We start from the raw sequence: 12,992 nt of genomic DNA on the forward strand, positions 1-12,992 counted from the left end.
TAATCATGGAAATGTATTGTACTACTAAAATATTTTGAAAGTACATGTATATAGGGTAAGTAGAGATTTATTATCCTTAACTACATATATATATATACTAACTGTTACAATAATTTGGTGGTCAATATTTGGGCATTGATATTTTAGTAACACAATATATTTGGACTCAATATTCTGCCATACAGCATTCCAGGAATAATCTGGAAAACTTGCAAATATGAAAAATTCATTAATCAGTACACAAAAATCTGAGGAAATCTATGCTGAAGATTTACGATCTATTTTTTAGTATGGCCAAGTCCTTGTAGTATGGAGATGCTGTGACGAGGTGCTCTCCGAGAGGGTGGCCAGAGGAACTGGGCTCTGCCCCAACCCCAACCACAAAACTGGTGGTAAAAAATCTAGGAGTCCGTATAGACCAAAAACTAACACTTGGGGAGCACGCCACCGCTACAGCTGAGGCATGCTTCCATACTCTTAGTCTCCTCCAAAGAGTCTTTCCTTTCCTGCCATTCTCCACACGGAAAACTTTGATCCAGACATTAGTGCTAAACCGCTTGGACTACTGCAATGCTTTGCTGATTTCAGCCAAAGAAGTTTATTTAAACAAATTGCAGGTCGTCCAGAACACTGCGGCCCGCCTGGTTGCCAATGACCCTCCTAGAACAGCTTCCCTTCCCCTAGTTCAAAAGTTGCACTGGCTTCCGGTACGTAAGAGGATTACAGTCAAGATCTGCTGCATTGCCTATAAATCTCTGGGCCCCAGCTATCTATCAGACAAGTTCATCAGGTACCTGCCATCGAGGTCCCTCCGGTCAGGGTCCAAAGCACTTCTGCACATCCCACACTTTAAAAAGCTTGCATGGGTGGCAAAGCTTTCTTCCATCTAGCTCCCCTCTATTGAAACCAACTCCCTATTCACTTACGTCAATGCACTGACTACCTGGTATTTAGAAAGCTGCTGAAAACCCTAATGTTCTGATTTGTCCCTCCCTGGTTGGTTACAGCAGTCATAGCGCAGAGATACCCCTTATGGGGTGATTCGGGCGCTTTATAAATTAATAAATATCAAATATCAAATGCAGAAGGAGCTGCACATTGTATAAAATTATGCAATGCCCAATACAATCTAAAAACGTGACATTTTATTTGGCATTGAAGGTAAGGTTACAAAGGAGAATTGAAGTACCCACCGGAAGTTAAATGAATGGTTCCATAGATTACATTATTTAATCAGAAACTAATATTAATATATGTTGTTCCTTTCTCATCTCGTATACATAACAAATTCAGATATCAACAAATGCTTGCTAGTTTGCTTTGGGTATAACCATAAAAGTGACATTTGTGACTTTCTCTCTGAGAGATGTGTTTTCAGACTAAGGGTCTTATTTAGAGTTTGGTGGATGTGGAAATCCTCCTAAGAGCTTCAGGTGTCTCACCTGCTGCATTAAGAGTTGACTCACATCAACGGCACTCTAAATACGGAGTACAGGACATCCACCACTTTTTGTCTGATATCCTGCTCCACCCTCACACTCCCTGTGAGAGTCCAAGGGAACTGAAGAGAGGTTTCTGCCACCTCTGCCCCATCGTGAAGGTCCACAATCAATGACTAAAGAAAGGCGATGCACTGTTATCCCTCCATTTATGGGAAGGTCCAAAGAGAGTAACTGAAGAAAGAACAGTGATTGTTACCTCTCCCCTCGTGTTAGGGTCCACATACAGCAGCTGAAGGAAGGTTATTTATTATTAACCCTCTCTTCTCAAGAGGGCCAAGGCAGAGTAGCACAGTTGAGGAAAGGTAATTTATTGTGACTTATTGTTACCTCAACACTCTTGTAAGGGTCCATATAGAGTAAGTTCTTGTTACATCCCCCGTGCTGTCCAGACATAGAAACTGAATCAAGAGAAGTTATAGGCGGCTTATTGAGAACCACGCCTACTCCCATACCTGGGCGATCCACGTCTACACACAGTGACTGTAGTAAGGTGGCTTACTGTGGCATCTCGAGACACAGAGCCCATCCGCTGGTGAATACACACAGCGAGTACCTAAAAACAGGCTATTGCCACAAACCATTGCCCCCATGAGGGTCCATACCAGGAACTGAAGAAAGATGATATTCTGACACAATAAGAAGGTACATGCCCTTGCATCCATTAGGTTTTGCAGCCAAAACCTGAAAGGACTTATTCACACACTGCACCACAATAGCCTACACTGAGATGAGCTGTCAGGGTGGCTGATAGAGGAATTCAGTCTCCACCGCTCACCCAGGTAGCAACCTCACTTTCCATCCAGCTCCCAGGGAACCGAAAAGGCATGTCACACATGACTCACACATGAATCAACATGTTAATGCCCACAAAGATTCATAATAAATCCATACACGTAGTATTCCACAGTCATTTCTTCACCACTAAGGTAAGGTATGCAGGTCTAATACTACCAACATTTTTTCGGCTTCCGTTTTAGGTCGAGTCTGGGCCGCTCTCCGAGGCATGCTGTATTTAGGAATGGAATAAAAGCTCTCCCCATTTCCCACCCATCTTTTCAATTGGCTCCTGTTACAGTCCTGTCAAAATTGTTGCTTTTCATTTGTTAATAGGCTTACTAGTCCCTCCTTGGTACCGCCTTGTCTGCATTTTTAACCTTCCATAGCAAATAGACTTTTACTTGTGGTTTTACATGGTCTGCTTTATCAAGTCGGTGAGCACTATTTTCTTTAGTGGTCTTCCCCTATTCCACCCACTAAGTTGCCGCCCACTTTTACATGGTTATTATGAATGTATTTGTTTTTTAATTTGCAGTACGGTCCTTTTTCACTTTTGCGGCCACGCTTCTTTATTTGAATAATTTGCAGTACAGTCCGCTTTCGTATTAATGGCCGCGCTACTTTATTTAATTAATTTGCAGCGCATTACACTTTCCCTTTAGAGGCCGCCCCATACCGCGCTTTTATTTTAATGTTGGCCACGCCCCTTTCTTCAGATGTTGCTCACTGTAACCTGAATACTGGAGCAGCGGCTAAAGAAAGGGGCGCGGCCACCATTAAAGAGGTCTTGCATTTGCGAGAGTTTGAGCTATCGGCATTAGAAATGACAATGCCTTTTATATATGTGTTGCTTTTGAAAACATATAAATATTAGGCACTGTCATTTACATTGCCAATAGCTTAACCCCTTGGGTGCGGGTTTATTTCCCGCGTTGTGCGGGAGAAATAAACGGTGGGCGGGATTACGACATCGTGCGCATACAAGGGGTTAAACTCTTGTAAATGCGAGACCTATTGCATTGAAAATGCTTGTTTGTCAGATGGAAATAGATTTGCTCTTCTTCAGACCTTTGGAAACACATGGCCCCAGCCAGAGCTTATACAAGGAGCGGCCAATATCTCTCTTACCTCCATGTATTATATTCGGTCTCACTGCCATACTCACCTTTAGTTCCCAGCCTGTCTAGTTCTTTCTTGTACGCAAACATCAATACTGCGCTTTTGCATTTTTTATTTATTTCCCTGGTGTATTCTGGTGGAAAAGTCTTGGGAAGACATTCTAATGGTGCCCCTTACTAGTAGGAGGTGTGAGGATGTCACTTCCTGTACCCCAATGGTTTGTTGAAATTGTGCCAGTGGATTGTGGAGTTAAGTTACAGCTGTTTTTCGCAGCATTCTATGTTTTCTCGATTCTCTAAATCAGGTGTGAACTCCACACACTGCTGCACAATGGACTGAGAAAAACAAAATCGAAATTGAACTACGTTTTGTGAATGTGAAGAGAAAGGGTCAAATGGTGCGGTGGAAATTTAAAAATAGAACTGGGGTTCTTTGTGGAGTTCGCTGCAGACGGAGGCCGTTTATTGACAGCAGTTTTCAGAAGTCGCCAGAGCTCAGGGCTCTCGGGACCGGCTGCCACGGACCCTCTGCGCGGCTTCCATGAATATTAAATGTGTTCGCACCTTTATCTCTGTGCGAGAGTCACCGAGGATCACCGAGGCATTCAGACACGGCCGTCAAGACTGCATAAGCAGCTCCCTGAGTGCGCTCGGCTTCCAGTCAGCGTGTGAGAGAGCTACGATTTAAAAAGCGCTCATATGCACAGGACTTTATCAGAAGACACAGTTATCTATGTGTACGTGCGTTCACTGGTGTTTGGTATGTGCAGGTTTGTGTCTCCATGCACATGTATGTGTGCCCAGGTGTATCTGCATATCTGTTTTTGCATGCATGTGTGGCAATATGGACTTGTACAAAAAATATGCCTGGGCACCAAATTAAAAGTGGCCCCTGTAATGTAAAAATGCATTTTTGCGGTCGGAAATGGCCCAATGAGCAGAATCGGGACGTTTCGGACCACCAAAATGCTTTTTCATATGTACAGAGCACGAATTTAAATTTGGTAATGTTACCAATTCTCAGTTTGTTTTGAGCTATTCAGCGTTTGGAAGGGGCGTGTTTAAGACGTCCCTTCGAAATACCAAGTTTTAGTGGTATGTATGAATGTTTTGTGACCGAATTACAGTCGTACAACATTCATTTTTTACCGACACTTCATAGGTGGTGGTAACCATTCACAAATCAGAAGGGTCCCCTGGGGACCCCTTCCCCTTTGTGAATGTTGAAGCAAATATTTTTCAAGAGAAGGCAGTGGTTCCACAAAACCTTAAACGTTTCATTTTATTTTTTGTAACGCATTGCTTTTTCCTTTATGGAATATGGGATGCATTTATAAAAAATAAAAAAGGTTGCTTTATTAAAATTTGTCACAGACATAGTGTTCGGCTGAACCCCAGCAGGCCACCATCCCTGAGATGGCTGCAATTCATAATGGGTCACAAACTGCGACCTACCTCTTTAATGTTCAGGAGGTAGGTCGATTTGTGACCCACTTTGAATTGCTATTTGAACCTTGTATGTTTTCTTACATTAGGAATTGCAATTCAGTAAGAATCACAATTAGGAAATCGCAATCTCTATATTCCATACATATGGCCCTTAAATAGCAAGAAAAGTGGCCCATAGTTGCAAATTCGGGCAGTTTTGAAGTTATAAAGACACCCCATATAAATGTTTTGCATAGCTTTGAGCTTGCTGCAGTCAAAGGTTCTTTTCATATCAGGGAAATCAATAGTAAAAAGTGGCCAACCAGACAATAAAACAGGCCCACAAACAGCCAAAAAATTGGCCCGCACAGTGATCTGTCTGACCACCCCTTCCGACACTTCCTGTTTGCCAAATAGGCCAGTCCGATCCGGCATGCAAATTTGGTTTGTGTTTCTGAATGTGTGAGAGGTCCTAACAGAGGAGGAAGTGAAGAACAAATTAAAAATATAACCACCAAGTAATTTCAAGAAAAGTGACTGTTCAATGTATATAAGCCAGAGTTTGATTTACATTAGAAAATATGTGTTTTTTCTGCAGGCAAAACTACTTTTGCTATTCTCAGAAGCTAGTTTTGCACTTTTGTTCTCACCCGGCCGCGCATGTCAAGAACCTCTGCATCACCATCAACAGTAAACTCAACATGACTGCTCAAGTCAATGCCGCCACTGCCTCATGCTTCCATAACCTGAAGATGCTGGGGAAAGTTTCAAATATCCTTTCAATCAGCACCTGGAAAACCGTCACAAGCAAGTTAGACTATGGGAACACACTCTATGCCGGAATCAACAAAAAACTCAGCAGACCATTCAGAACTTGCCTGCCAGAATCACGCTCAACCTCTCACGCCACACTCACATCACACTACACACGAAGGAGCGCCACTGGCTCCCCATTCACAAATGAGCACAATTCCTACCACTCATCTACACTTTCAAGGTACGACACATTACTGGCCCAGCATACATCAACAATCACATCTGCTTTCACAAACCTCCCAGGCGCCTCCGCTCATCCAGACTCCTGCTAAGACAAATCCTAGGCCAACAGAAAACCAGAGCTGGCAGTCAAGCCTTCTCCTACATCGCTCCTAAAGCATGGGACGACTTGCCTTTGCACATAAGAGCCGCCTCCTTACGTCTTGAATCCGCAAGAAACTGAGGACCTGCCATTTCAAGTAGTCCTAGTAGGCCCTAGCTGTGCTTAGACTCTCACATGCTCAGTGGCCAGATACCCTCTTTGATGATGGTGTGCTCTACAAATCTACATAACATAACATGACATTTGGTCACACGATGATGTTCATGCGAGTAAATTCTAAGCAGGGGCACTGTGAGCACTACAAGGTGGAAGTTAGCTATATGTTTGTACACAACTCACACTTACACATTTGTGGATGCTCACTAACCCATCTCAAACTTGTTCCTACCTCATAAACGGTTGGGAGATACAAATCTGCCACCTCAGTAAGACAAATATGTGCCTATGCATTGAGACACATGCACATGCATTTGTGGACAGGTCTATCATCCTGTTATTTTATTTTTCTGTTCCAATGTAGCAGCAGAAACAGTAAATGTATATACAAAAGTGTGCATGGACACTAATGGAAATAAGCATTGGCAAAGCCAATAGGTCAGCACGGCAAAACCTATTGGCTTTACCGATGCTTGTTGAAAACATAGGGATTATTTCTACCCCTTTGGAGTGTGCCTGAAACCTACTGAAAGGCTCTTATTTTAACAGGTTGTCATTTCACAAGCCCCAGTCAAGTTTATGTTAGCACCTCAGCCAACTAGATCAACAGAGGCACCTCAGCCAACTAGATCAACAGAGGCACCTCAGCCAACTAGATCAAAAGAGGCACTGAGCGCATCACTGACTGCAGGAATATAGTTTTGTTGGCCCGCTCCACCCAGCATTAAAAAGTATGGGATCTATGATCCTGAGCACAACAGGGTGTGGTCAGAGTGCGGGGGTCGGGGTCAACGGCATGCTAAAAACAGCAAAATATTCTATGACCATTGTTTTGGTCTCTCCCCTTCAGGTAACTGCCCATGACATAACACACAACTTAAATGACAAATAAATTCAATTAAACTAATTATTGGGAATTGTGCTATTTTATGTTTTGAAACCTCTATTGGTTAATGTGACTTCTGTGTGCGTAAGCTCCAGAACCGAATTCAGGTTGGTGCACTGGGGAATATTGACTTGTAGATTTTTAGTGCTATGAGGTCACAGACTGTGACAGAAGGCACTGTGAATATGTAAGTCATTATTACACTTGCATTATATACAGTATAGGATAAGCTGTTACAAAATGAGCAAAAAGATTTATGTTTAAGGTAAAAAGTGCTTCCCGAATTTTAGTAATACGCAGACAGTACCAAACATATTTTATAACTGATCATTAAAAGCACACACTCCACAGATCACCTGGTAACACCCTTACAATACCTCTGAAAAGTAATAAAGTTTTTCATCATGAATCACAAAGCTTCAAGCGACTCTATCAATTAAAGCCAATACAGGCTCACAAGCAGACTTTTCACTTGGCCATAGATCCTCCCCACTTCAACCTCAGAATTGCATTTTATGTTGATAGCTCAGTGAGTTACTGCTTTTAGTGTCCATTGTGTTATCCCAAGTAAACCAGTTGCAATCCTCTCCTATAGCTTACTAAGCTAAGAAATTGCTGCAAGGCATACGTTGAGAACTTTGCCTTTTTTTCTTAATCTTTTGTTATTGTCAGGTTAATTATAAAAGGTCTCTTTGGGTAGTAGCAAACACTTATTAGTATATACTATATAAATGGGTATTACTGCAATTACACACATGAATAGATACATCTGAGATTTTCACAGTAAATGCATATGTCTTACAAAGAGAGCCTGGAAATATCCTAAACCTGCCTCCAAATTGTATTTTATCTCTTAAGCTGTGCAAACAGGCAAACTGAGTGCCTTTGGTTCCTTGGGGGCATTTAAATCAAGCTCCAGCTAGTTGCCAGCCAGGATGAGATTTGAATAAAAAGAGTACTGATGGCCATTTAAGTGAGGCATTTGTTTTAGGTCCAACTGGAAATAAATGACCTCTCTCACTCCCAATAGATTGTTGCTCTGAAGGCAAAGCACAAATAAAGCAAGTGCCACTAAATTTAGTATGGTATTTATATGGGGTTTAGTATCCATGGTGTGATGCTGAAGCACTCTTATCAAGAAATTGTACATTGCGCATTTCATTGGGGCTCGCCCAGATCCAGCTCCCTTAGAGCTTTTGGATCCAGATTCCGACTGGATCCCCTCTCTTTGTCTGCACTACTGGCTAGACTGAGCCTTTCGTCTTTCTGCGTTAGAGAACTTGAGAACCAATATTTTTGACGTAATAGTAATTCCTGGTATTTGCAGTTCTTCGAAAAGGCAACAACTTATGCAAAAATTAGTTTTATCTTTAAACTGCATTTGCCACACCAATGATAATAATAATGTTCCACTGTAAATGGAAACAGTGACAGGGTAGGAAGGACAAGAAATAGTGACAAAGGGCAGGAAGTGACCAAGAAGTGCAAACAATGTTGAACATAGTTGGCCTTGTATGCCATTTACACAACGTCCATTATTTGGTTCCAACGTGGCTCTTCATTTGTGACTGATCTGCTGCATCAGAAAGACTCAGAAATGCCTGGATGTAGAACCACCATAGGGTGGTCTTTCCCCAAAGGTTTTGCTTTCATCCCATCTGTTGTTCTAAAATTATGTTTGTTGGCCTTAGGGCTCTGTGCAGTTTACCACTGCTAACCAGTACTAAAGTGCTTGTGCTCATTCCCTAACACATGGTAAAAATGACTTACATCTGATTGGTATATTTAATTTACTAATAAGTCCATAGCAAAGTGGTATAACATATACCCAGGGCTGGAAAATGTAATGCTACCAGTGGGTGTCAAGCTCTTATTACCCCACCCACTCAAGTAGCCCCATAAAACATGTCCCAGGTCTGCCAATGCAGCCTGTATGCAGTGTTCAACTGCCAATTCGACTTGGAAAAATAGCTTCTTCGCCAGGCCCAAAATTTCCTTTTGAATTTATATTTCACCCCTAAAATAGGCCCAAGACGGCCCTTATGGCTGGGTAAATTGCAATTAAAAGTGTAGACATGTACTTATAAGTTTTATTTGTACTGGTAGTGAAAAACTCACAAATTTGCTTCCTCTCTGATAGGATACCATTGGGTTACCTTATAACATTTAATAAGTAATAATGTTTGATTAGAAGCAATTGGAAAGTCATTTTTGGTGCCCGAGAAATTTTAATTTAAAACCCTCTTTAATGGTAAAGTTGGATTTTGAGCCACAATTGTCAAAATTCCACTTTTAGAAAGTTGGCATTTTCTTGTCCTAACCATTTGGTGCATGCAGCACCTAGGTCACATGACTAGGTGTAGTTGGCAGTTGGTCTTTGTGTATTCCTCCCATACATTATCACAATAGGGGTTTTGGGTGTTGGCACTACGGGCCAATCTGATTTTATTTGGGGGAGGGCAGAGCCATCACCTATCATGCTTGCCCTTGCACTGGCCCAGCACACTCACATACGACTTTACACTAGCCTATTTAGCCCCCACAGAGACTGGAAAACTGGGACCAGAGCAGGGAGGCAGGAAAATCAAGACAACTCTTTAGGGGAGGAACTCCAAAAGCTTCTCCCACTTCAAAGGGGGTGCCAGGTATAAAAATGGGACCCTTAAACCCACGCTTCAGTACATTCCTGGACCTGTGGATACTACAGACGAAGGACACCCTGTTGCCCTGGAGCTTGAGGCCTGCCTTGCTTGTTGAGAAGGCATAATGGGTCTGCACCCTTCATCCCAGGCTGAAGTAACTCCAAGGACTTGCCTCTTGTTCTGAGCTACAGGGACATAACAATGTACTTACCTGGACCTGCAACTGGAAATGTCTGAGCCCTGCTGGCCTCTGCTGGAATAAGTTACTGATCCGAAAAAGGTGTCCCTCAGTCCTAAAACCTAGGTGTGGGATCAGTTAAGCTCCGCCTTGAAGTCCAGGAGGTACCCTGAAGTTTGGGCTCTTCATGACCGCAAGCAGGCTTGTTCACATCAAGATCTTGCTACCCACGCCAACCGCCAACACGAAGCTCAAGTAACCCCGACTATTTGTGTTACAGTGGCTACTAGCATCAACCGGCAACGCAAGACCAGCACTTCCGGCTACAGCATTGACAACCCGCGATGACCACTAATACGAATCTCCAGCAATGACCCTCTGCGATGCCAACAGGATCTTCACACTACTGCGAACACCGTCCACAACACCCGGCTTGCACTTCACGCCACAGTGAAGACCATCCGCAACACTCTCCTTGCTCCTCGTGGCCTTCTCCGCCAAGAATGGAATTCTTCGCACTGGACTTTAAAAAGTAACTTTTTCAATGAGACTAACCTGGTCACTGTATCAGGGCCACGCTTCATCGCAGTTGGCCTGAACTTGTGATTTTCATCGCGAGTTGCGATTTGTGCTTTTGGGAACTATACCTACCTTAAATCTTTTAAATTGCATATTTTTCGTTGTACTGATTGGATTTTTGCTGTTTTGGTGTCAAATAATTTATTAAATGTTACTTTATTTTTATAAAATAAATTGGTGTCGGATTTTTCTTCTGTTGTGGCTTTACTCCTATTACTGTTTGTGTGCTGAATAAATATTTTACACATTGCCTCTAAATTAAACCTGACTGCTTTTGTGCTAAGCTACCAGAGAGTTAAGCACAGGTTAATTTTGTGACTTTTGTGGTTCACCCTGACAAGTGTTGTGTCTGTTGCTTGAGTAGGGTTCCAGCCCCGCAACCAACAACCCAATTTCTCACACCAGCTATATATATGTGTATAGTATATGTCCGGACCTGGTGTTGTTAGTATAACTGTGTGTCAAAGTGGTAATTTAAGGAGTGTACCCTCTTACCTCCTCTCATGCCCACCATGGATATAGATTTAGTACTACCTTTGACAGCAGTAAATAACTCACAGGGGGATATTCTCAAGACCATGCGATAATCATCGCCAAAATAGGTTAACACAATTTTTTATATCGCCGACTATCGTGGGAAAATAACTCCATGTTAACGTCGTATTCACAACACGGCGGTAACATGCGAAAGTGTCCTGATAATGCGTCAAATGTCCACGATAAAATTACTGGGACGGCAATAAAAATCTAAACCTGAATGTGAAAAAAGCTGCGATGGGCCCTACTGCGATAAAAAATTCAGCGATAAGCAGCGCCAGGCCTGCAAGTCCCACAAGTCAGGCGGGGAAAATCACTATAAACGCGGCAACAAAAAACACAAACAAAACACCAACAACTGCGAAGCACCATGGAGGAAGCCGCAGCAAGTACAGAGGACAACCAGAACCCCACAAGCCCCATAGAGGACCAGCCTGGGACCATCATTGGGGAGACAGTGGCAGAAGTTGGGGGACCGGACACTGCACAACATGACCTGAGCCAACAGCAACAGGGTGAGTAATGACCAGGGACTGGGGGGACGGGGGAGTCACAACTCTGACCAAGAGCCCAATTTACCCAAGTCTGCAACATCTCAGCACTGTATAAGCACAGAAGTGAAAGGCACACCGCCTGAAAGGGATAAGGCCCAGCCAAATCAGAGCTGATGGGGCAACTCACCCACAATGCAGCACACACACATAAGAATCGGAGCATCTCAACATTGACACCAATGTGGTATAAACTACAACACTTTCACAACAGAACAGTGGACACAACTGCTGCCGCTTGTGTGTAGAAAATGGCCATTCGCATTTGGCATAGCAAGAAACTGTAAGATGAAAATGTACAAGTACAACCTCACAGCCCTGATGGTGTAGAAATGTCAACTGTCCCGCATCAAATAGGCATCTCCTCACAAACAGCCACAATGTACATTGTCATGCAGTCTGTCAGTAAACTTGTACAATGCATGAACATACATGTGAACACAATGTTAATCTGCATCTCCCCTTCACATTGCAGAGGAAGAATCAACACCTCCTGCAGAGCAGACCCAACAACACAGCACTGATGATGAAGAGGACCTCCTAAACATCGACACCGACGCCCTCCAACAGCTCATGGACAGCTCCGGAACCCCACCTCCAGGAGCAGGGCAGGCCAGCTGCATTGATGAGACCCCACCCCCAGCACAGGCCACACAGCAGGAAGCACCCACCATCACGGCTGTCTCCCAGGACCCCCATGACCAACACATGGCATTCCAACGCCGTGTGTTAGGATGCCAGGAGAAGATGGCTGACCAGCTACGGGTGGGGTTCGACCTCATGGCAGCCAAACTAGATGCCATACGTGGGTGTCTAAGTCCCATCGGGGACCAGTTACAGTCCTTAACAGAGACCCACTGCCCGCTCCATGCTCTCCAACACTCCATGGCTGACATCGCTGGAGTCATGACTCTGAGCCAAGAACAACTGTCTAGTCAAAGTGGTTCCAGCGATGTCAGCCGGGATTTGGGACACATAAGGAGAATGATGGAGAGCTTGGAGCAGATGCAGGCGGAAAGAATGTTTGCCATGGCTGCACACCAGCGAGATATAGCTGTGATCTTCCATGCCCTGCAGATCCTCTTCATGGCATTGCCACCACAAGGCCTGGCGCGGATTAATGCTGGTGCTACTACTCCATTCACATCTCCGCCCCTGATAGTGTCAGTGCTACACAGTGCGACAGACATTCCACCTCCGGCCCCTGATGTGTCACTGCAACACAGTGATGCAGACAAAACACCACCACCCGCATGTGAGGCACCTGACACATCACAGGACGAAGATGATGATGAATCTGGCTTTGTGGTAAGAATGAAGTGGTAGCATTCATCTCCGCCAAATGGCTGGTTTCAGCTTCGTTCTGCCCTCTGCATCATTCCCTGGAATAACACCTTCCACTGTCCCCGATACACTCAGTAACACTCACCTTGGACCTCGACATGGACTGCCATATTTTGTTTGGTTACCAATGACGCAGCAATCACTCTGCGGACTGAAGTCTTCCACTTCCAATGGACTTGTCAGTCTCTAAAGGAC

The sequence above is a fragment of the Triturus cristatus genome, chromosome 5_2 (assembly GCF_964204655.1).
Source record: "Triturus cristatus chromosome 5_2, aTriCri1.1, whole genome shotgun sequence".
Classification (NCBI taxonomy): domain Eukaryota; kingdom Metazoa; phylum Chordata; class Amphibia; order Caudata; family Salamandridae; genus Triturus; species Triturus cristatus.